We start from the raw sequence: 24,540 nt of genomic DNA, 5'->3' as shown, positions 1-24,540 counted from the left end.
ACACAAGCACACACCTACCTTTGTTGCCTGCAGATGCCTCCTTGGCTGTCCCCAAACGGTATCAAACCAACACCCACGGGAAGCTGTAAGCATAGAGGACATGCCTGCACCCCATTGGACTTACCTGTGTGGGTTAAACCCGGGTTATTTGACAACCTATGGCGGTGATGGTTCTGCTCAGGCAGAGCAGTGCTGATGCTCCTCATAAAGCTGTCGCTGCTGTGAAGGTTCTAGGTGACATCACAAATCCCTATGGTTACATACACAACAAAGCTGGGTTGTTGTTGTTTACACTCTGCAAGGCCTGTGGAAGTGAGTGACATCATAGCACTGTAGTTCTGAGGGTTCTAGATGGATGCAACAATCTCCTGTTGCTTCTATGAAGGCCATAATAGACGACATCACCAAACAGCTCCATAGTCACATACACAGCAAAGGAGAGATGTTGTTTACACCTAGTGATGTCAGTGGTATTGAGTGACATCACAGCACAGTGCTAAGGCTCCTGGGCCTGGACACAGCAGCGGCTGCAATATCTCAACGGAGAATACGTTTATATATATGTGTGTGTGTGCGCGTATATATATATATATATATATATATATATATATATATATATATATATTTCTCCGCCGAAATCACTTTTAAACCCATTTCCACCTTTTTTTCCCTTCTCTTCCTCTTACTTTTTTTTCACGTTTTTTTACGTTTTTCTCCTTTTCGCCTCTTTTCTGGGCGTATTATTCTTCTTTTTCTTCTTTTTTTTCGTCTAATGCATACCCCATCAGTGCAGCAATGCTTATTCAATACCGCCAGCAGATGGAGACACTGGGGGATAATTTTCTAAGGATTTATACTGATTTTTCCTGTCTGAATTTGTCGCACAGAAAGTTGCAGGCCAAATATGTGTGACATTTCTGCGACTTTAGCTTCTAGAGCATTTTTACAACATTATACATAGGTGCTGAATACATAAAAAGCGACTGTTCAGCGACAGACAAGTCGCATCGGCTGAAAGTAGGCCAGAATGTCAGTCCATGTTGGAGCAGGTTTAGATACAGTCTAAAGTATAGATCTCAAAGTCTGTGCACAGAATTTAGCAAGGGCCTCGCACCTTCTGATGCATCAGGTAGGTGCACAATAGCATAGCCTAACCCTCTGTACTTTGGTCTATATTGATGCGGGACATAGACAGCCAGCTGATGACCAATCCATTAGTGCAATGGATGGCTGGAAGCATTTGTCTTTGCCTTTGCAATACCACAGAAGCAATGCATGGTCAATGTACAGCAATGACACACCTGTGTGAACAGCCAGGAGACCCCCCCCCCCCCCCCATGTTATGTTACATAGTTACATAGTTAGTACGGTCGAAAAAAGACATATGTCCATCAAGTTCAACCAGGGAATTAAGGGGTAGGGGTGTGGCGCGATATTGGGGAAGGGATGAGATTTTATATTTCTTCATAAGCATTAATCTTATTTTGTCAATTAGGAACATTCAGCACCCACCCGCTATCAAGGCAGCTGCCTATCATGTCATGCCCTACCTGCACAGGTGTGCTGGCTACTCAAATGATCCAATTAAGGAGGCCATTTAGTCAGCAGCAGCAGAAGTCCTGTGCCTGGACGCTCCAACAGCGGCCAGACACAAGCAGAAGCAGAAGCAGCAGAAGCAGCAGCAGCACCACCTTTTGTTTTTTGGCTGCAGCAGCAGCAAGGCCCACAGGGCTGGCTAGCTGGCTAGCCAGCAAGCAGGTAGCAATGAAAGTAGGAATCTTTCTTTTTAACCCTGTAAGGGGGTGGTGCACTGTACCCGAAGATACTGCCATATCGGGTCAATGCATAGGGCGACGGAAGCAAGCTTCGAAATCGGCCCCCGTTCTCAAAAATCCATTTAATATATGGTCCCCAGATAGGGGACGTATCAGATATTAAACTGATAAGAACAGATACTACACTTGATCTTAGCCAAAAGGCCGAGAAGCGATAACCGTGAAAGGGGCGGGCCCAACAAGGTGCCCTTCATGGGCACTATCACTGCTTGCTGTCAGGGAGGCTGCCAGACAATTTTCCATGCACACTCTGGGCTGGGGGGCAGTCAACCACCAGTACACACAGCAGAACCTAAACCCATACCATTATTGCTAAGCAGCAAGACAGGGGCCCATTGCACTCCCACGGGGCCTTTTTAAATGCAATCCATAACCCGGATTTTCCAGGAACCCTTCTTACTCCTCCTACTTGCATGTGACACTGGGCTTAGGATCTGCATAGGAAACACACACACAAGCACACACCTACCTTTGTTGCCTGCAGATGCCTCCTTGGCTGTCCCCAAACGGTATCAAACCAACACCCACGGGAAGCTGTAAGCATAGAGGACATGCCTGCACCCCATTGGACTTACCTGTGTGGGTTAAACCCGGGTTATTTGACAACCTATGGCGGTGATGGTTCTGCTCAGGCAGAGCAGTGCTGATGCTCCTCATAAAGCTGTCGCTGCTGTGAAGGTTCTAGGTGACATCACAAATCCCTATGGTTACATACACAACAAAGCTGGGTTGTTGTTGTTTACACTCTGCAAGGCCTGTGGAAGTGAGTGACATCATAGCACTGTAGTTCTGAGGGTTCTAGATGGATGCAACAATCTCCTGTTGCTTCTATGAAGGCCATAATAGACGACATCACCAAACAGCTCCATAGTCACATACACAGCAAAGGAGAGATGTTGTTTACACCTAGTGATGTCAGTGGTATTGAGTGACATCACAGCACAGTGCTAAGGCTCCTGGGCCTGGACACAGCAGCGGCTGCAATATCTCAACGGAGAATACGTTTATATATATGTGTGTGTGTGCGCGTATATATATATATATATATATATATATATATATATATATATATTTCTCCGCCGAAATCACTTTTAAACCCATTTCCACCTTTTTTTCCCTTCTCTTCCTCTTACTTTTTTTTCACGTTTTTTTACGTTTTTCTCCTTTTCGCCTCTTTTCTGGGCGTATTATTCTTCTTTTTCTTCTTTTTTTTTCGTCTAATGCATACCCCATCAGTGCAGCAATGCTTATTCAATACCGCCAGCAGATGGAGACACTGGGGGATAATTTTCTAAGGATTTATACTGATTTTTCCTGTCTGAATTTGTCGCACAGAAAGTTGCAGGCCAAATATGTGTGACATTTCTGCGACTTTAGCTTCTAGAGCATTTTTACAACATTATACATAGGTGCTGAATACATAAAAAGCGACTGTTCAGCGACAGACAAGTCGCATCGGCTGAAAGTAGGCCAGAATGTCAGTCCATGTTGGAGCAGGTTTAGATACAGTCTAAAGTATAGATCTCAAAGTCTGTGCACAGAATTTAGCAAGGGCCTCGCACCTTCTGATGCATCAGGTAGGTGCACAATAGCATAGCCTAACCCTCTGTACTTTGGTCTATATTGATGCGGGACATAGACAGCCAGCTGATGACCAATCCATTAGTGCAATGGATGGCTGGAAGCATTTGTCTTTGCCTTTGCAATACCACAGAAGCAATGCATGGTCAATGTACAGCAATGACACACCTGTGTGAACAGCCAGGAGACCCCCCCCCCCCCCCCCATGTTATGTTACATAGTTACATAGTTAGTACGGTCGAAAAAAGACATATGTCCATCAAGTTCAACCAGGGAATTAAGGGGTAGGGGTGTGGCGCGATATTGGGGAAGGGATGAGATTTTATATTTCTTCATAAGCATTAATCTTATTTTGTCAATTAGGAACATTCAGCACCCACCCGCTATCAAGGCAGCTGCCTATCATGTCATGCCCTACTTGCACAGGTGTGCTGGCTACTCAAATGATCCAATTAAGGAGGCCATTTAGTCAGCAGCAGCAGAAGTCCTGTGCCTGGACGCTCCAACAGCGGACAGACACAAGCAGAAGCAGAAGCAGCAGAAGCAGCAGCAGCACCACCTTTTGTTTTTTGGCTGCAGCAGCAGCAAGGCCCACAGGGCTGGCTAGCTGGCTAGCCAGCAAGCAGGTAGCAATGAAAGTAGGAATCTTTCTTTTTAACCCTGTAAGGGGGTGGTGCACTGTACCCGAAGATACTGCCATATCGGGTCAATGCATAGGGCGACGGAAGCAAGCTTCGAAATCGGCCCCCGTTCTCAAAAATCCATTTAATATATGGTCCCCAGATAGGGGACGTATCAGATATTAAACTGATAAGAACAGATACTACACTTGATCTTAGCCAAAAGGCCGAGAAGCGATAACCGTGAAAGGGGCGGGCCCAACAAGGTGCCCTTCATGGGCACTATCACTGCTTGCTGTCAGGGAGGCTGCCAGACAATTTTCCATGCACACTCTGGGCTGGGGGGCAGTCAACCACCAGTACACACAGCAGAACCTAAACCCATACCATTATTGCTAAGCAGCAAGACAGGGGCCCATTGCACTCCCACGGGGCCTTTTTAAATGCAATCCATAACCCGGATTTGCCAGGAACCCTTCTTACTCCTCCTACTTGCATGTGACACTGGGCTTAGGATCTGCATAGGAAACACACACACAAGCACACACCTACCTTTGTTGCCTGCAGATGCCTCCTTGGCTGTCCCCAAACGGTATCAAACCAACACCCACGGGAAGCTGTAAGCATAGAGGACATGCCTGCACCCCATTGGACTTACCTGTGTGGGTTAAACCCGGGTTATTTGACAACCTATGGCGGTGATGGTTCTGCTCAGGCAGAGCAGTGCTGATGCTCCTCATAAAGCTGTCGCTGCTGTGAAGGTTCTAGGTGACATCACAAATCCCTATGGTTACATACACAACAAAGCTGGGTTGTTGTTGTTTACACTCTGCAAGGCCTGTGGAAGTGAGTGACATCATAGCACTGTAGTTCTGAGGGTTCTAGATGGATGCAACAATCTCCTGTTGCTTCTATGAAGGCCATAATAGACGACATCACCAAACAGCTCCATAGTCACATACACAGCAAAGGAGAGATGTTGTTTACACCTAGTGATGTCAGTGGTATTGAGTGACATCACAGCACAGTGCTAAGGCTCCTGGGCCTGGACACAGCAGCGGCTGCAATATCTCAACGGAGAATACGTTTATATATATGTGTGTGTGTGCGCGTATATATATATATATATATATATATATATCTATATATATTTCTCCGCCGAAATCACTTTTAAACCCATTTCCACCTTTTTTTCCCTTCTCTTCCTCTTACTTTTTTTTCACGTTTTTTTACGTTTTTCTCCTTTTCGCCTCTTTTCTGGGCGTATTATTCTTCTTTTTCTTCTTTTTTTTCGTCTAATGCATACCCCATCAGTGCAGCAATGCTTATTCAATACCGCCAGCAGATGGAGACACTGGGGGATAATTTTCTAAGGATTTATACTGATTTTTCCTGTCTGAATTTGTCGCACAGAAAGTTGCAGGCCAAATATGTGTGACATTTCTGCGACTTTAGCTTCTAGAGCATTTTTACAACATTATACATAGGTGCTGAATACATAAAAAGCGACTGTTCAGCGACAGACAAGTCGCATCGGCTGAAAGTAGGCCAGAATGTCAGTCCATGTTGGAGCAGGTTTAGATACAGTCTAAAGTATAGATCTCAAAGTCTGTGCACAGAATTTAGCAAGGGCCTCGCACCTTCTGATGCATCAGGTAGGTGCACAATAGCATAGCCTAACCCTCTGTACTTTGGTCTATATTGATGCGGGACATAGACAGCCAGCTGATGACCAATCCATTAGTGCAATGGATGGCTGGAAGCATTTGTCTTTGCCTTTGCAATACCACAGAAGCAATGCATGGTCAATGTACAGCAATGACACACCTGTGTGAACAGCCAGGAGACCCCCCCCCCCATGTTATGTTACATAGTTAGTACGGTCGAAAAAAGACATATGTCCATCAAGTTCAACCAGGGAATTAAGGGGTAGGGGTGTGGCGCGATATTGGGGAAGGGATGAGATTTTATATTTCTTCATAAGCATTAATCTTATTTTGTCAATTAGGAACATTCAGCACCCACCCGCTATCAAGGCAGCTGCCTATCATGTCATGCCCTACCTGCACAGGTGTGCTGGCTACTCAAATGATCCAATTAAGGAGGCCATTTAGTCAGCAGCAGCAGAAGTCCTGTGCCTGGACGCTCCAACAGCGGCCAGACACAAGCAGAAGCAGAAGCAGCAGAAGCAGCAGCAGCACCACCTTTTGTTTTTTGGCTGCAGCAGCAGCAAGGCCCACAGGGCTGGCTAGCTGGCTAGCCAGCAAGCAGGTAGCAATGAAAGTAGGAATCTTTCTTTTTAACCCTGTAAGGGGGTGGTGCACTGTACCCGAAGATACTGCCATATCGGGTCAATGCATAGGGCGACGGAAGCAAGCTTCGAAATCGGCCCCCGTTCTCAAAAATCCATTTAATATATGGTCCCCAGATAGGGGACGTATCAGATATTAAACTGATAAGAACAGATACTACACTTGATCTTAGCCAAAAGGCCGAGAAGCGATAACCGTGAAAGGGGCGGGCCCAACAAGGTGCCCTTCATGGGCACTATCACTGCTTGCTGTCAGGGAGGCTGCCAGACAATTTTCCATGCACACTCTGGGCTGGGGGGCAGTCAACCACCAGTACACACAGCAGAACCTAAACCCATACCATTATTGCTAAGCAGCAAGACAGGGGCCCATTGCACTCCCACGGGGCCTTTTTAAATGCAATCCATAACCCGGATTTGCCAGGAACCCTTCTTACTCCTCCTACTTGCATGTGACACTGGGCTTAGGATCTGCATAGGAAACACACACACAAGCACACACCTACCTTTGTTGCCTGCAGATGCCTCCTTGGCTGTCCCCAAACGGTATCAAACCAACACCCACGGGAAGCTGTAAGCATAGAGGACATGCCTGCACCCCATTGGACTTACCTGTGTGGGTTAAACCCGGGTTATTTGACAACCTATGGCGGTGATGGTTCTGCTCAGGCAGAGCAGTGCTGATGCTCCTCATAAAGCTGTCGCTGCTGTGAAGGTTCTAGGTGACATCACAAATCCCTATGGTTACATACACAACAAAGCTGGGTTGTTGTTGTTTACACTCTGCAAGGCCTGTGGAAGTGAGTGACATCATAGCACTGTAGTTCTGAGGGTTCTAGATGGATGCAACAATCTCCTGTTGCTTCTATGAAGGCCATAATAGACGACATCACCAAACAGCTCCATAGTCACATACACAGCAAAGGAGAGATGTTGTTTACACCTAGTGATGTCAGTGGTATTGAGTGACATCACAGCACAGTGCTAAGGCTCCTGGGCCTGGACACAGCAGCGGCTGCAATATCTCAACGGAGAATACGTTTATATATATGTGTGTGTGTGCGCGTATATATATATATATATATATATATATATATATATATATATCTCCGCCGAAATCACTTTTAAACCCATTTCCACCTTTTTTTCCCTTCTCTTCCTCTTACTTTTTTTTCACGTTTTTTTACGTTTTTCTCCTTTTCGCCTCTTTTCTGGGCGTATTATTCTTCTTTTTCTTCTTTTTTTTCGTCTAATGCATACCCCATCAGTGCAGCAATGCTTATTCAATACCGCCAGCAGATGGAGACACTGGGGGATAATTTTCTAAGGATTTATACTGATTTTTCCTGTCTGAATTTGTCGCACAGAAAGTTGCAGGCCAAATATGTGTGACATTTCTGCGACTTTAGCTTCTAGAGCATTTTTACAACATTATACATAGGTGCTGAATACATAAAAAGCGACTGTTCAGCGACAGACAAGTCGCATCGGCTGAAAGTAGGCCAGAATGTCAGTCCATGTTGGAGCAGGTTTAGATACAGTCTAAAGTATAGATCTCAAAGTCTGTGCACAGAATTTAGCAAGGGCCTCGCACCTTCTGATGCATCAGGTAGGTGCACAATAGCATAGCCTAACCCTCTGTACTTTGGTCTATATTGATGCGGGACATAGACAGCCAGCTGATGACCAATCCATTAGTGCAATGGATGGCTGGAAGCATTTGTCTTTGCCTTTGCAATACCACAGAAGCAATGCATGGTCAATGTACAGCAATGACACACCTGTGTGAACAGCCAGGAGACCCCCCCCCCCCCCCCATGTTATGTTACATAGTTACATAGTTAGTACGGTCGAAAAAAGACATATGTCCATCAAGTTCAACCAGGGAATTAAGGGGTAGGGGTGTGGCGCGATATTGGGGAAGGGATGAGATTTTATATTTCTTCATAAGCATTAATCTTATTTTGTCAATTAGGAACATTCAGCACCCACCCGCTATCAAGGCAGCTGCCTATCATGTCATGCCCTACCTGCACAGGTGTGCTGGCTACTCAAATGATCCAATTAAGGAGGCCATTTAGTCAGCAGCAGCAGAAGTCCTGTGCCTGGACGCTCCAACAGCGGCCAGACACAAGCAGAAGCAGAAGCAGCAGAAGTAGCAGCAGCACCACCTTTTGTTTTTTGGCTGCAGCAGCAGCAAGGCCCACAGGGCTGGCTAGCTGGCTAGCCAGCAAGCAGGTAGCAATGAAAGTAGGAATCTTTCTTTTTAACCCTGTAAGGGGGTGGTGCACTGTACCCGAAGATACTGCCATATCGGGTCAATGCATAGGGCGACGGAAGCAAGCTTCGAAATCGGCCCCCGTTCTCAAAAATCCATTTAATATATGGTCCCCAGATAGGGGACGTATCAGATATTAAACTGATAAGAACAGATACTACACTTGATCTTAGCCAAAAGGCCGAGAAGCGATAACCGTGAAAAGGGCGGGCCCAACAAGGTGCCCTTCATGGGCACTATCACTGCTTGCTGTCAGGGAGGCTGCCAGACAATTTTCCATGCACACTCTGGGCTGGGGGGCAGTCAACCACCAGTACACACAGCAGAACCTAAACCCATACCATTATTGCTAAGCAGCAAGACAGGGGCCCATTGCACTCCCACGGGGCCTTTTTAAATGCAATCCATAACCCGGATTTGCCAGGAACCCTTCTTACTCCTCCTACTTGCATGTGACACTGGGCTTAGGATCTGCATAGGAAACACACACACAAGCACACACCTACCTTTGTTGCCTGCAGATGCCTCCTTGGCTGTCCCCAAACGGTATCAAACCAACACCCACGGGAAGCTGTAAGCATAGAGGACATGCCTGCACCCCATTGGACTTACCTGTGTGGGTTAAACCCGGGTTATTTGACAACCTATGGCGGTGATGGTTCTGCTCAGGCAGAGCAGTGCTGATGCTCCTCATAAAGCTGTCGCTGCTGTGAAGGTTCTAGGTGACATCACAAATCCCTATGGTTACATACACAACAAAGCTGGGTTGTTGTTGTTTACACTCTGCAAGGCCTGTGGAAGTGAGTGACATCATAGCACTGTAGTTCTGAGGGTTCTAGATGGATGCAACAATCTCCTGTTGCTTCTATGAAGGCCATAATAGACGACATCACCAAACAGCTCCATAGTCACATACACAGCAAAGGAGAGATGTTGTTTACACCTAGTGATGTCAGTGGTATTGAGTGACATCACAGCACAGTGCTAAGGCTCCTGGGCCTGGACACAGCAGCGGCTGCAATATCTCAACGGAGAATACGTTTATATATATGTGTGTGTGTGCGCGTATATATATATATATATATATATATATATATATATATATATTTCTCCGCCGAAATCACTTTTAAACCCATTTCCACCTTTTTTTCCCTTCTCTTCCTCTTACTTTTTTTTCACGTTTTTTTACGTTTTTCTCCTTTTCGCCTCTTTTCTGGCCGTATTATTCTTCTTTTTCTTCTTTTTTTTCGTCTAATGCATACCCCATCAGTGCAGCAATGCTTATTCAATACCGCCAGCAGATGGAGACACTGGGGGATAATTTTCTAAGGATTTATACTGATTTTTCCTGTCTGAATTTGTCGCACAGAAAGTTGCAGGCCAAATATGTGTGACATTTCTGCGACTTTAGCTTCTAGAGCATTTTTACAACATTATACATAGGTGCTGAATACATAAAAAGCGACTGTTCAGCGACAGACAAGTCGCATCGGCTGAAAGTAGGCCAGAATGTCAGTCCATGTTGGAGCAGGTTTAGATACAGTCTAAAGTATAGATCTCAAAGTCTGTGCACAGAATTTAACAAGGGCCTCGCACCTTCTGATGCATCAGGTAGGTGCACAATAGCATAGCCTAACCCTCTGTACTTTGGTCTATATTGATGCGGGACATAGACAGCCAGCTGATGACCAATCCATTAGTGCAATGGATGGCTGGAAGCATTTGTCTTTGCCTTTGCAATACCACAGAAGCAATGCATGGTCAATGTACAGCAATGACACACCTGTGTGAACAGCCAGGAGACCCCCCCCCCATGTTATGTTACATAGTTACATAGTTAGTACGGTCGAAAAAAGACATATGTCCATCAAGTTCAACCAGGGAATTAAGGGGTAGGGGTGTGGCGCGATATTGGGGAAGGGATGAGATTTTATATTTCTTCATAAGCATTAATCTTATTTTGTCAATTAGGAACATTCAGCACCCACCCGCTATCAAGGCAGCTGCCTATCATGTCATGCCCTACCTGCACAGGTGTGCTGGCTACTCAAATGATCCAATTAAGGAGGCCATTTAGTCAGCAGCAGCAGAAGTCCTGTGCCTGGACGCTCCAACAGCGGCCAGACACAAGCAGAAGCAGAAGCAGCAGAAGCAGCAGCAGCACCACCTTTTGTTTTTTGGCTGCAGCAGCAGCAAGGCCCACAGGGCTGGCTAGCTGGCTAGCCAGCAAGCAGGTAGCAATGAAAGTAGGAATCTTTCTTTTTAACCCTGTAAGGGGGTGGTGCACTGTACCCGAAGATACTGCCATATCGGGTCAATGCATAGGGCGACGGAAGCAAGCTTCGAAATCGGCCCCCGTTCTCAAAAATCCATTTAATATATGGTCCCCAGATAGGGGACGTATCAGATATTAAACTGATAAGAACAGATACTACACTTGATCTTAGCCAAAAGGCCGAGAAGCGATAACCGTGAAAGGGGCGGGCCCAACAAGGTGCCCTTCATGGGCACTATCACTGCTTGCTGTCAGGGAGGCTGCCAGACAATTTTCCATGCACACTCTGGGCTGGGGGGCAGTCAACCACCAGTACACACAGCAGAACCTAAACCCATACCATTATTGCTAAGCAGCAAGACAGGGGCCCATTGCACTCCCACGGGGCCTTTTTAAATGCAATCCATAACCCGGATTTGCCAGGAACCCTTCTTACTCCTCCTACTTGCATGTGACACTGGGCTTAGGATCTGCATAGGAAACACACACACAAGCACACACCTACCTTTGTTGCCTGCAGATGCCTCCTTGGCTGTCCCCAAACGGTATCAAACCAACACCCACGGGAAGCTGTAAGCATAGAGGACATGCCTGCACCCCATTGGACTTACCTGTGTGGGTTAAACCCGGGTTATTTGACAACCTATGGCGGTGATGGTTCTGCTCAGGCAGAGCAGTGCTGATGCTCCTCATAAAGCTGTCGCTGCTGTGAAGGTTCTAGGTGACATCACAAATCCCTATGGTTACATACACAACAAAGCTGGGTTGTTGTTGTTTACACTCTGCAAGGCCTGTGGAAGTGAGTGACATCATAGCACTGTAGTTCTGAGGGTTCTAGATGGATGCAACAATCTCCTGTTGCTTCTATGAAGGCCATAATAGACGACATCACCAAACAGCTCCATAGTCACATACACAGCAAAGGAGAGATGTTGTTTACACCTAGTGATGTCAGTGGTATTGAGTGACATCACAGCACAGTGCTAAGGCTCCTGGGCCTGGACACAGCAGCGGCTGCAATATCTCAACGGAGAATACGTTTATATATATGTGTGTGTGTGCGCGTATATATATATATATATATATATATATATATATATATATATATCTCCGCCGAAATCACTTTTAAACCCATTTCCACCTTTTTTTCCCTTCTCTTCCTCTTACTTTTTTTTCACGTTTTTTTACGTTTTTCTCCTTTTCGCCTCTTTTCTGGGCGTATTATTCTTCTTTTTCTTCTTTTTTTTCGTCTAATGCATACCCCATCAGTGCAGCAATGCTTATTCAATACCGCCAGCAGATGGAGACACTGGGGGATAATTTTCTAAGGATTTATACTGATTTTTCCTGTCTGAATTTGTCGCACAGAAAGTTGCAGGCCAAATATGTGTGACATTTCTGCGACTTTAGCTTCTAGAGCATTTTTACAACATTATACATAGGTGCTGAATACATAAAAAGCGACTGTTCAGCGACAGACAAGTCGCATCGGCTGAAAGTAGGCCAGAATGTCAGTCCATGTTGGAGCAGGTTTAGATACAGTCTAAAGTATAGATCTCAAAGTCTGTGCACAGAATTTAGCAAGGGCCTCGCACCTTCTGATGCATCAGGTAGGTGCACAATAGCATAGCCTAACCCTCTGTACTTTGGTCTATATTGATGCGGGACATAGACAGCCAGCTGATGACCAATCCATTAGTGCAATGGATGGCTGGAAGCATTTGTCTTTGCCTTTGCAATACCACAGAAGCAATGCATGGTCAATGTACAGCAATGACACACCTGTGTGAACAGCCAGGAGACCCCCCCCCCCCCATGTTATGTTACATAGTTACATAGTTAGTACGGTCGAAAAAAGACATATGTCCATCAAGTTCAACCAGGGAATTAAGGGGTAGGGGTGTGGCGCGATATTGGGGAAGGGATGAGATTTTATATTTCTTCATAAGCATTAATCTTATTTTGTCAATTAGGAACATTCAGCACCCACCCGCTATCAAGGCAGCTGCCTATCATGTCATGCCCTACCTGCACAGGTGTGCTGGCTACTCAAATGATCCAATTAAGGAGGCCATTTAGTCAGCAGCAGCAGAAGTCCTGTGCCTGGACGCTCCAACAGCGGCCAGACACAAGCAGAAGCAGAAGCAGCAGAAGTAGCAGCAGCACCACCTTTTGTTTTTTGGCTGCAGCAGCAGCAAGGCCCACAGGGCTGGCTAGCTGGCTAGCCAGCAAGCAGGTAGCAATGAAAGTAGGAATCTTTCTTTTTAACCCTGTAAGGGGGTGGTGCACTGTACCCGAAGATACTGCCATATCGGGTCAATGCATAGGGCGACGGAAGCAAGCTTCGAAATCGGCCCCCGTTCTCAAAAATCCATTTAATATATGGTCCCCAGATAGGGGACGTATCAGATATTAAACTGATAAGAACAGATACTACACTTGATCTTAGCCAAAAGGCCGAGAAGCGATAACCGTGAAAAGGGCGGGCCCAACAAGGTGCCCTTCATGGGCACTATCACTGCTTGCTGTCAGGGAGGCTGCCAGACAATTTTCCATGCACACTCTGGGCTGGGGGGCAGTCAACCACCAGTACACACAGCAGAACCTAAACCCATACCATTATTGCTAAGCAGCAAGACAGGGGCCCATTGCACTCCCACGGGGCCTTTTTAAATGCAATCCATAACCCGGATTTGCCAGGAACCCTTCTTACTCCTCCTACTTGCATGTGACACTGGGCTTAGGATCTGCATAGGAAACACACACACAAGCACACACCTACCTTTGTTGCCTGCAGATGCCTCCTTGGCTGTCCCCAAACGGTATCAAACCAACACCCACGGGAAGCTGTAAGCATAGAGGACATGCCTGCACCCCATTGGACTTACCTGTGTGGGTTAAACCCGGGTTATTTGACAACCTATGGCGGTGATGGTTCTGCTCAGGCAGAGCAGTGCTGATGCTCCTCATAAAGCTGTCGCTGCTGTGAAGGTTCTAGGTGACATCACAAATCCCTATGGTTACATACACAACAAAGCTGGGTTGTTGTTGTTTACACTCTGCAAGGCCTGTGGAAGTGAGTGACATCATAGCACTGTAGTTCTGAGGGTTCTAGATGGATGCAACAATCTCCTGTTGCTTCTATGAAGGCCATAATAGACGACATCACCAAACAGCTCCATAGTCACATACACAGCAAAGGAGAGATGTTGTTTACACCTAGTGATGTCAGTGGTATTGAGTGACATCACAGCACAGTGCTAAGGCTCCTGGGCCTGGACACAGCAGCGGCTGCAATATCTCAACGGAGAATACGTTTATATATATGTGTGTGTGTGCGCGTATATATATATATATATATATATATATATATATATATATATATATATTCTCCGCCGAAATCACTTTTAAACCCATTTCCACCTTTTTTTCCCTTCTCTTCCTCTTACTTTTTTTTCACGTTTTTTTACGTTTTTCTCCTTTTCGCCTCTTTTCTGGCCGTATTATTCTTCTTTTTCTTCTTTTTTTTCGTCTAATGCATACCCCATCAGTGCAGCAATGCTTATTCAATACCGCCAGCAGATGGAGACACTGGGGGATAATTTTCTAAGGATTTATACTGATTTTTCCTGTCTGAATTTGTCGCACAGAAAGTTGCAGGCCAAATATGTGTGACATTTCTGCGACTTTAGCTTCTAGAGCATTTTTACAACATTATACATAGGTGCTGAATACATAAAAAGCGACTGTTCAGCGACAGACAAGTCGCATCGGCTGAAAGTAGGCCAGAATGTCAGTCCATGTTGGAGCAGGTTTAGATACAGTCTAAAGTATAGATCTCAAAGTCTGTGCACAGAATTTAACAAGGGCCTTGCACCTTCTGATGCATCAGGTAGGTGCACAATAGCATAGCCTAACCCTCTGTACTTTGGTCTATATTGATGCGGGACATAGACAGCCAGCTGATGACCAATCCATTAGTGCAATGGATGGCTGGAAGCATTTGTCTTTGCCTTTGCAATACCACAGAAGCAATGCATGGTCAATGTACAGCAATGACACACCTGTGTGAACAGCCAGGAGACCCCCCCCCCATGTTATGTTACATAGTTACATAGTTAGTACGGTCGAAAAAAGACATATGTCCATCAAGTTCAACCAGGGAATTAAGGGGTAGGGGTGTGGCGCGATATTGGGGAAGGGATGAGATTTTATATTTCTTCATAAGCATTAATCTTATTTTGTCAATTAGGAACATTCAGCACCCACCCGCTATCAAGGCAGCTGCCTATCATGTCATGCCCTACCTGCACAGGTGTGCTGGCTACTCAAATGATCCAATTAAGGAGGCCATTTAGTCAGCAGCAGCAGAAGTCCTGTGCCTGGACGCTCCAACAGCGGCCAGACACAAGCAGAAGCAGAAGCAGCAGAAGCAGCAGCAGCACCACCTTTTGTTTTTTGGCTGCAGCAGCAGCAAGGCCCACAGGGCTGGCTAGCTGGCTAGCCAGCAAGCAGGTAGCAATGAAAGTAGGAATCTTTCTTTTTAACCCTGTAAGGGGGTGGTGCACTGTACCCGAAGATACTGCCATATCGGGTCAATGCATAGGGCGACGGAAGCAAGCTTCGAAATCGGCCCCCGTTCTCAAAAATCCATTTAATATATGGTCCCCAGATAGGGGACGTATCAGATATTAAACTGATAAGAACAGATACTACACTTGATCTTAGCCAAAAGGCCGAGAAGCGATAACCGTGAAAGGGGCGGGCCCAACAAGGTGCCCTTCATGGGCACTATCACTGCTTGCTGTCAGGGAGGCTGCCAGACAATTTTCCATGCACACTCTGGGCTGGGGGGCAGTCAACCACCAGTACACACAGCAGAACCTAAACCCATACCATTATTGCTAAGCAGCAAGACAGGGGCCCATTGCACTCCCACGGGGCCTTTTTAAATGCAATCCATAACCCGGATTTTCCAGGAACCCTTCTTACTCCTCCTACTTGCATGTGACACTGGGCTTAGGATCTGCATAGGAAACACACACACAAGCACACACCTACCTTTGTTGCCTGCAGATGCCTCCTTGGCTGTCCCCAAACGGTATCAAACCAACACCCACGGGAAGCTGTAAGCATAGAGGACATGCCTGCACCCCATTGGACTTACCTGTGTGGGTTAAACCCGGGTTATTTGACAACCTATGGCGGTGATGGTTCTGCTCAGGCAGAGCAGTGCTGATGCTCCTCATAAAGCTGTCGCTGCTGTGAAGGTTCTAGGTGACATCACAAATCCCTATGGTTACATACACAACAAAGCTGGGTTGTTGTTGTTTACACTCTGCAAGGCCTGTGGAAGTGAGTGACATCATAGCACTGTAGTTCTGAGGGTTCTAGATGGATGCAACAATCTCCTGTTGCTTCTATGAAGGCCATAATAGACGACATCACCAAACAGCTCCATAGTCACATACACAGCAAAGGAGAGATGTTGTTTACACCTAGTGATGTCAGTGGTATTGAGTGACATCACAGCACAGTGCTAAGGCTCCTGGGCCTGGACACAGCAGCGGCTGCAATATCTCAACGGAGAATACGTTTATATATATGTGTGTGTGTGCGCGTATATATATATATATATATATATATATATATATATATATATATTTCTCCGCCGAAATCACTTTTAAACCCATTTCCACCTTTTTTTCCCTTCTCTTCCTCTTACTTTTTTTTCACGTTTTTTTACGTTTTTCTCCTTTTCGCCTCTTTTCTGGGCGTATTATTCTTCTTTTTCTTCTTTTTTTTCGTCTAATGCATACCCCATCAGTGCAGCAATGCTTATTCAATACCGCCAGCAGATGGAGACACTGGGGGATAATTTTCTAAGGATTTATACTGATTTTTCCTGTCTGAATTTGTCGCACAGAAAGTTGCAGGCCAAATATGTGTGACATTTCTGCGACTTTAGCTTCTAGAGCATTTTTACAACATTATACATAGGTGCTGAATACATAAAAAGCGACTGTTCAGCGACAGACAAGTCGCATCGGCTGAAAGTAGGCCAGAATGTCAGTCCATGTTGGAGCAGGTTTAGATACAGTCTAAAGTATAGATCTCAAAGTCTGTGCACAGAATTTAGCAAGGGCCTCGCACCTTCTGATGCATCAGGTAGGTGCACAATAGCATAGCCTAACCCTCTGTACTTTGGTCTATATTGATGCGGGACATAGACAGCCAGCTGATGACCAATCCATTAGTGCAATGGATGGCTGGAAGCATTTGTCTTTGCCTTTGCAATACCACAGAAGCAATGCATGGTCAATGTACAGCAATGACACACCTGTGTGAACAGCCAGGAGACCCCCCCCCCCCCCATGTTATGTTACATAGTTACATAGTTAGTACGGTCGAAAAAAGACATATGTCCATCAAGTTCAACCAGGGAATTAAGGGGTAGGGGTGTGGCGCGATATTGGGGAAGGGATGAGATTTTATATTTCTTCATAAGCATTAATCTTATTTTGTCAATTAGGAACATTCAGCACCCACCCGCTATCAAGGCAGCTGCCTATCATGTCATGCCCTACCTGCAAAGGTGTGCTGGCTACTCAAATGATCCAATTAAGGAGGCCATTTAGTCAGCAGCAGCAGAAGTCCTGTGCCTGGACGCTCCAACAGCAGCCAGACACAAGCAGAAGCAGAAGCAGCAGAAGCAGCAGCAGCACCACCTTTTGTTTTTTGGCTGCAGCAGCAGCAAGGCCCACAGGGCTGGCTAGCTGGCTAGCCAGCAAGCAGGTAGCAATGAAAGTAGGAATCTTTCTTTTTAACCCTGTAAGGGGGTGGTGCACTGTACCCGAAGATACTGCCATATCGGGTCAATGCATAGGGCGACGGAAGCAAGCTTCGAAATCGGCCCCCGTTCTCAAAAATCCATTTAATATATGGTCCCCAGATAGGGGACGTATCAGATATTAAACTGATAAGAACAGATACTACACTTGATCTTAGCCAAAAGGCCGAGAAGCGATAACCGTGAAAGGGGCGGGCCCAACAAGGTGCCCTTCATGGGCACTATCACTGCTTGCTGTCAGGGAGGCTGCCAGACAATTTTCCATGCACACTCTGGGCTGGGGGGCAGTCAACCACCAGTACACACAGCAGAACCTAAACCCATACCATTATTGCTAAGCAGCAAGACAGGGGCCCATTGCACTCCCACGGGGCCTTTTTAAATGCAATCCATAACCCGGATTTGCCAGGAACCTGTCTTACTCCTCCTACTTGCATGTGACACTGGGCTTAGGATCTGCATAGGAAACACACACACAAGCACACACCTACCTTTGTTGCCTGCAGATGCCTCCTTGGCTGTCCCCAAACGGTATCAAACCAACACCCACGGGAAGCTGTAAGCATAGAGGACATGCCTGCACCCCATTGGACTTACCTGTGTGGGTTAAACCCGGGTTATTTGACAACCTATGGCGGTGATGGTTCTGCTCAGGCAGAGCAGTGCTGATGCTCCTCATAAAGCTGTCGCTGCTGTGAAGGTTCTAGGTGACATCACAAATCCCTATGGTTACATACACAACAAAGCTGGGTTGTTGTTGTTTACACTCTGCAAGGCCTGTGGAAGTGAGTGACATCATAGCACTGTAGTTCTGAGGGTTCTAGATGGATGCAACAATCTCCTGTTGCTTCTATGAAGGCCATAATAGACGACATCACCAAACAGCTCCATAGTCACATACACAGCAAAGGAGAGATGTTGTTTACACCTAGTGATGTCAGTGGTATTGAGTGACATCACAGCACAGTGCTAAGGCTCCTGGGCCTGGACACAGCAGCGGCTGCAATATCTCAACGGAGAATACGTTTATATATATGTGTGTGTGTGCGCGTATATATATATATATATATATATATATATATATATATATATATATATTTCTCCGCCGAAATCACTTTTAAACCCATTTCCACCTTTTTTTCCCTTCTCTTCCTCTTACTTTTTTTTCACGTTTTTTTACGTTTTTCTCCTTTTCGCCTCTTTTCTGGGCGTATTATTCTTCTTTTTCTTCTTTTTTTTCGTCTAATGCATACCCCATCAGTGCAGCAATGCTTATTCAATACCGCCAGCAGATGGAGACACTGGGGGATAATTTTCTAAGGATTTATACTGATTTTTCCTGTCTGAATTTGTCGCACAGAAAGTTGCAGGCCAAATATGTGTGACATTTCTGCGACTTTAGCTTCTAGAGCATTTTTACAACATTATACATAGGTGCTGAATACATAAAAAGCGACTGTTCAGCGACAGACAAGTCGCATCGGCTGAAAGTAGGCCAGAATGTCAGTCCATGTTGGAGCAGGTTTAGATACAGTCTAAAGTATAGATCTCAAAGTCTGTGCACAGAATTTAGCAAGGGCCTCGCACCTTCTGATGCATCAGGTAGGTGCACAATAGCATAGCCTAACCCTCTGTACTTTGGTCTATATTGATGCGGGACATAGACAGCCAGCTGATGACCAATCCATTAGTGCAATGGATGGCTGGAAGCATTTGTCTTTGCCTTTGCAATACCACAGAAGCAATGCATGGTCAATGTACAGCAATGACACACCTGTGTGAACAGCCAGGAGACCCCCCCCCCCCCCCCCCATGTTATGTTACATAGTTACATAGTTAGTACGGTCGAAAAAAGACATATGTCCATCAAGTTCAACCAGGGAATTAAGGGGTAGGGGTGTGGCGCGATATTGGATGAGATTTTATATTTCTTCATAAGCATTAATCTTATTTTGTCAATTAGGAACATTCAGCACCCACCCGCTATCAAGGCAGCTGCCTATCATGTCATGCCCTACCTGCACAGGTGTGCTGGATACTCAAATGATCCAATTAAGGAGGCCATTTAGTCAGCAGCAGCAGAAGTCCTGTGCCTGGACGCTCCAACAGCGGCCAGACACAAGCAGAAGCAGAAGCAGCAGAAGCAGCAGCAGCACCACCTTTTGTTTTTTGGCTGCAGCAGCAGCAAGGCCCACAGGGCTGGCTAGCTGGCTAGCCAGCAAGCAGGTAGCAATGAAAGTAGGAATCTTTCTTTTTAACCCTGTAAGGGGGTGGTGCACTGTACCCGAAGATACTGCCATATCGGGTCAATGCATAGGGCGACGGAAGCAAGCTTCGAAATCGGCCCCCGTTCTCAAAAATCCATTTAATATATGGTCCCCAGATAGGGGACGTATCAGATATTAAACTGATAAGAACAGATACTACACTTGATCTTAGCCAAAAGGCCGAGAAGCGATAACCGTGAAAGGGGCGGGCCCAACAAGGTGCCCTTCATGGGCACTATCACTGCTTGCTGTCAGGGAGGCTGCCAGACAATTTTCCATGCACACTCTGGGCTGGGGGGCAGTCAACCACCAGTACACACAGCAGAACCTAAACCCATACCATTATTGCTAAGCAGCAAGACAGGGGCCCATTGCACTCCCACGGGGCCTTTTTAAATGCAATCCATAACCCGGATTTGCCAGGAACCCTTCTTACTCCTCCTACTTGCATGTGACACTGGGCTTAGGATCTGCATAGGAAACACACACACAAGCACACACCTACCTTTGTTGCCTGCAGATGCCTCCTTGGCTGTCCCCAAACGGTATCAAACCAACACCCACGGGAAGCTGTAAGCATAGAGGACATGCCTGCACCCCATTGGACTTACCTGTGTGGGTTAAACCCGGGTTATTTGACAACCTATGGCGGTGATGGTTCTGCTCAGGCAGAGCAGTGCTGATGCTCCTCATAAAGCTGTCGCTGCTGTGAAGGTTCTAGGTGACATCACAAATCCCTATGGTTACATACACAACAAAGCTGGGTTGTTGTTGTTTACACTCTGCAAGGCCTGTGGAAGTGAGTGACATCATAGCACTGTAGTTCTGAGGGTTCTAGATGGATGCAACAATCTCCTGTTGCTTCTATGAAGGCCATAATAGACGACATCACCAAACAGCTCCATAGTCACATACACAGCAAAGGAGAGATGTTGTTTACACCTAGTGATGTCAGTGGTATTGAGTGACATCACAGCACAGTGCTAAGGCTCCTGGGCCTGGACACAGCAGCGGCTGCAATATCTCAACGGAGAATACGTTTATATATATGTGTGTGTGTGCGCGTATATATATATATATATATATATATATATATATATATATTTCTCCGCCGAAATCACTTTTAAACCCATTTCCACCTTTTTTTCCCTTCTCTTCCTCTTACTTTTTTTTCACGTTTTTTTACGTTTTTCTCCTTTTCGCCTCTTTTCTGGGCGTATTATTCTTCTTTTTCTTCTTTTTTTTCGTCTAATGCATACCCCATCAGTGCAGCAATGCTTATTCAATACCGCCAGCAGATGGAGACACTGGGGGATAATTTTCTAAGGATTTATACTGATTTTTCCTGTCTGAATTTGTCGCACAGAAAGTTGCAGGCCAAATATGTGTGACATTTCTGCGACTTTAGCTTCTAGAGCATTTTTACAACATTATACATAGGTGCTGAATACATAAAAAGCGACTGTTCAGCGACAGACAAGTCGCATCGGCTGAAAGTAGGCCAGAATGTCAGTCCATGTTGGAGCAGGTTTAGATACAGTCTAAAGTATAGATCTCAAAGTCTGTGCACAGAATTTAGCAAGGGCCTCGCACCTTCTGATGCATCAGGTAGGTGCACAATAGCATAGCCTAACCCTCTGTACTTTGGTCTATATTGATGCGGGACATAGACAGCCAGCTGATGACCAATCCATTAGTGCAATGGATGGCTGGAAGCATTTGTCTTTGCCTTTGCAATACCACAGAAGCAATGCATGGTCAATGTACAGCAATGACACACCTGTGTGAACAGCCAGGAGACCCCCCCCCCCCCCCCCATGTTATGTTACATAGTTACATAGTTAGTACGGTCGAAAAAAGACATATGTCCATCAAGTTCAACCAGGGAATTAAGGGGTAGGGGTGTGGCGCGATATTGGGGAAGGGATGAGATTTTATATTTCTTCATAAGCATTAATCTTATTTTGTCAATTAGGAACATTCAGCACCCACCCGCTATCAAGGCAGCTGCCTATCATGTCATGCCCTACCTGCACAGGTGTGCTGGATACTCAAATGATCCAATTAAGGAGGCCATTTAGTCAGCAGCAGCAGAAGTCCTGTGCCTGGACGCTCCAACAGCGGCCAGACACAAGCAGAAGCAGAAGCAGCAGAAGCAGCAGCAGCACCACCTTTTGTTTTTTGGCTGCAGCAGCAGCAAGGCCCACAGGGCTGGCTAGCTGGCTAGCCAGCAAGCAGGTAGCAATGAAAGTAGGAATCTTTCTTTTTAACCCTGTAAGGGGGTGGTGCACTGTACCCGAAGATACTGCCATATCGGGTCAATGCATAGGGCGACGGAAGCAAGCTTCGAAATCGGCCCCCGTTCTCAAAAATCCATTTAATATATGGTCCCCAGATAGGGGACGTATCAGATATTAAACTGATAAGAACAGATACTACACTTGATCTTAGCCAAAAGGCCGAGAAGCGATAACCGTGAAAGGGGCGGGCCCAACAAGGTGCCCTTCATGGGCACTATCACTGCTTGCTGTCAGGGAGGCTGCCAGACAATTTTCCATGCACACTCTGGGCTGGGGGGCAGTCAACCACCAGTACACACAGCAGAACCTAAACCCATACCATTATTGCTAAGCAGCAAGACAGGGGCCCATTGCACTCCCACGGGGCCTTTTTAAATGCAATCCATAACCCGGATTTGCCAGGAACCCTTCTTACTCCTCCTACTTGCATGTGACACTGGGCTTAGGATCTGCATAGGAAACACACACACAAGCACACACCTACCTTTGTTGCCTGCAGATGCCTCCTTGGCTGTCCCCAAACGGTATCAAACCAACACCCACGGGAAGCTGTAAGCATAGAGGACATGCCTGCACCCCATTGGACTTACCTGTGTGGGTTAAACCCGGGTTATTTGACAACCTATGGCGGTGATGGTTCTGCTCAGGCAGAGCAGTGCTGATGCTCCTCATAAAGCTGTCGCTGCTGTGAAGGTTCTAGGTGACATCACAAATCCCTATGGTTACATACACAACAAAGCTGGGTTGTTGTTGTTTACACTCTGCAAGGCCTGTGGAAGTGAGTGACATCATAGCACTGTAGTTCTGAGGGTTCTAGATGGATGCAACAATCTCCTGTTGCTTCTATGAAGGCCATAATAGACGACATCACCAAACAGCTCCATAGTCACATACACAGCAAAGGAGAGATGTTGTTTACACCTAGTGATGTCAGTGGTATTGAGTGACATCACAGCACAGTGCTAAGGCTCCTGGGCCTGGACACAGCAGCGGCTGCAATATCTCAACGGAGAATACGTTTATATATATGTGTGTGTGTGCGCGTATATATATATATATATATATATATATATATATATATATATTTCTCCGCCGAAATCACTTTTAAACCCATTTCCACCTTTTTTTCCCTTCTCTTCCTCTTACTTTTTTTTCACGTTTTTTTACGTTTTTCTCCTTTTCGCCTCTTTTCTGGGCGTATTATTCTTCTTTTTCTTCTTTTTTTTCGTCTAATGCATACCCCATCAGTGCAGCAATGCTTATTCAATACCGCCAGCAGATGGAGACACTGGGGGATAATTTTCTAAGGATTTATACTGATTTTTCCTGTCTGAATTTGTCGCACAGAAAGTTGCAGGCCAAATATGTGTGACATTTCTGCGACTTTAGCTTCTAGAGCATTTTTACAACATTATACATAGGTGCTGAATACATAAAAAGCGACTGTTCAGCGACAGACAAGTCGCATCGGCTGAAAGTAGGCCAGAATGTCAGTCCATGTTGGAGCAGGTTTAGATACAGTCTAAAGTATAGATCTCAAAGTCTGTGCACAGAATTTAGCAAGGGCCTCGCACCTTCTGATGCATCAGGTAGGTGCACAATAGCATAGCCTAACCCTCTGTACTTTGGTCTATATTGATGCGGGACATAGACAGCCAGCTGATGACCAATCCATTAGTGCAATGGATGGCTGGAAGCATTTGTCTTTGCCTTTGCAATACCACAGAAGCAATGCATGGTCAATGTACAGCAATGACACACCTGTGTGAACAGCCAGGAGACCCCCCCCCCCCCCCCCCATGTTATGTTACATAGTTACATAGTTAGTACGGTCGAAAAAAGACATATGTCCATCAAGTTCAACCAGGGAATTAAGGGGTAGGGGTGTGGCGCGATATTGGGGAAGGGATGAGATTTTATATTTCTTCATAAGCATTAATCTTATTTTGTCAATTAGGAACATTCAGCACCCACCCGCTATCAAGGCAGCTGCCTATCATGTCATGCCCTACCTGCACAGGTGTGCTGGATACTCAAATGATCCAATTAAGGAGGCCATTTAGTCAGCAGCAGCAGAAGTCCTGTGCCTGGACGCTCCAACAGCGGCCAGACACAAGCAGAAGCAGAAGCAGCAGAAGCAGCAGCAGCACCACCTTTTGTTTTTTGGCTGCAGCAGCAGCAAGGCCCACAGGGCTGGCTAGCTGGCTAGCCAGCAAGCAGGTA

At 46.0% G+C, this 24,540-nt stretch overlaps 10 non-coding genes across 10 annotated transcripts; all 10 read right to left on the bottom strand.

Moving 5' to 3' along the window:
- Positions 1 to 1,800: 1,800 nt before the first annotated feature.
- On the bottom strand, positions 1,801 to 1,991 carry LOC130344556 (U2 spliceosomal RNA). The gene has a single exon (XR_008883458.1). It is a non-coding gene; the product is annotated as a U2 spliceosomal RNA (small nuclear RNA).
- Positions 1,992 to 4,084: 2,093 nt separating this feature from the next.
- LOC130344555 (U2 spliceosomal RNA) lies at positions 4,085 to 4,275 on the bottom strand. The gene has a single exon (XR_008883457.1). It is a non-coding gene; the product is annotated as a U2 spliceosomal RNA (small nuclear RNA).
- A 2,074-nt stretch (positions 4,276 to 6,349) lies between these two features.
- LOC130344554 (U2 spliceosomal RNA) lies at positions 6,350 to 6,540 on the bottom strand. Its single transcript, XR_008883456.1, has one exon. It is a non-coding gene; the product is annotated as a U2 spliceosomal RNA (small nuclear RNA).
- A 2,087-nt stretch (positions 6,541 to 8,627) lies between these two features.
- LOC130344553 (U2 spliceosomal RNA) lies at positions 8,628 to 8,818 on the bottom strand. The gene has a single exon (XR_008883455.1). It is a non-coding gene; the product is annotated as a U2 spliceosomal RNA (small nuclear RNA).
- A 2,083-nt stretch (positions 8,819 to 10,901) lies between these two features.
- On the bottom strand, positions 10,902 to 11,092 carry LOC130344551 (U2 spliceosomal RNA). Its single transcript, XR_008883454.1, has one exon. It is a non-coding gene; the product is annotated as a U2 spliceosomal RNA (small nuclear RNA).
- A 2,086-nt stretch (positions 11,093 to 13,178) lies between these two features.
- LOC130344550 (U2 spliceosomal RNA) lies at positions 13,179 to 13,369 on the bottom strand. Its single transcript, XR_008883453.1, has one exon. It is a non-coding gene; the product is annotated as a U2 spliceosomal RNA (small nuclear RNA).
- Positions 13,370 to 15,457: 2,088 nt separating this feature from the next.
- On the bottom strand, positions 15,458 to 15,648 carry LOC130344549 (U2 spliceosomal RNA). Its single transcript, XR_008883452.1, has one exon. It is a non-coding gene; the product is annotated as a U2 spliceosomal RNA (small nuclear RNA).
- Positions 15,649 to 17,737: 2,089 nt separating this feature from the next.
- On the bottom strand, positions 17,738 to 17,928 carry LOC130344548 (U2 spliceosomal RNA). The gene has a single exon (XR_008883451.1). It is a non-coding gene; the product is annotated as a U2 spliceosomal RNA (small nuclear RNA).
- A 2,090-nt stretch (positions 17,929 to 20,018) lies between these two features.
- Positions 20,019 to 20,209, bottom strand: LOC130344546 (U2 spliceosomal RNA). Its single transcript, XR_008883449.1, has one exon. It is a non-coding gene; the product is annotated as a U2 spliceosomal RNA (small nuclear RNA).
- A 2,088-nt stretch (positions 20,210 to 22,297) lies between these two features.
- On the bottom strand, positions 22,298 to 22,488 carry LOC130344545 (U2 spliceosomal RNA). The gene has a single exon (XR_008883448.1). It is a non-coding gene; the product is annotated as a U2 spliceosomal RNA (small nuclear RNA).
- Between the last annotated feature and the right edge of the window lie 2,052 nt (positions 22,489 to 24,540).

This window comes from Hyla sarda, unplaced genomic scaffold (genome assembly GCF_029499605.1).
Source record: "Hyla sarda isolate aHylSar1 unplaced genomic scaffold, aHylSar1.hap1 scaffold_722, whole genome shotgun sequence".
Classification (NCBI taxonomy): domain Eukaryota; kingdom Metazoa; phylum Chordata; class Amphibia; order Anura; family Hylidae; genus Hyla; species Hyla sarda.
The sequence above is the reverse complement of the archived record's forward strand: the minus strand, read 5'-3'. Positions and strand labels throughout refer to the sequence as shown.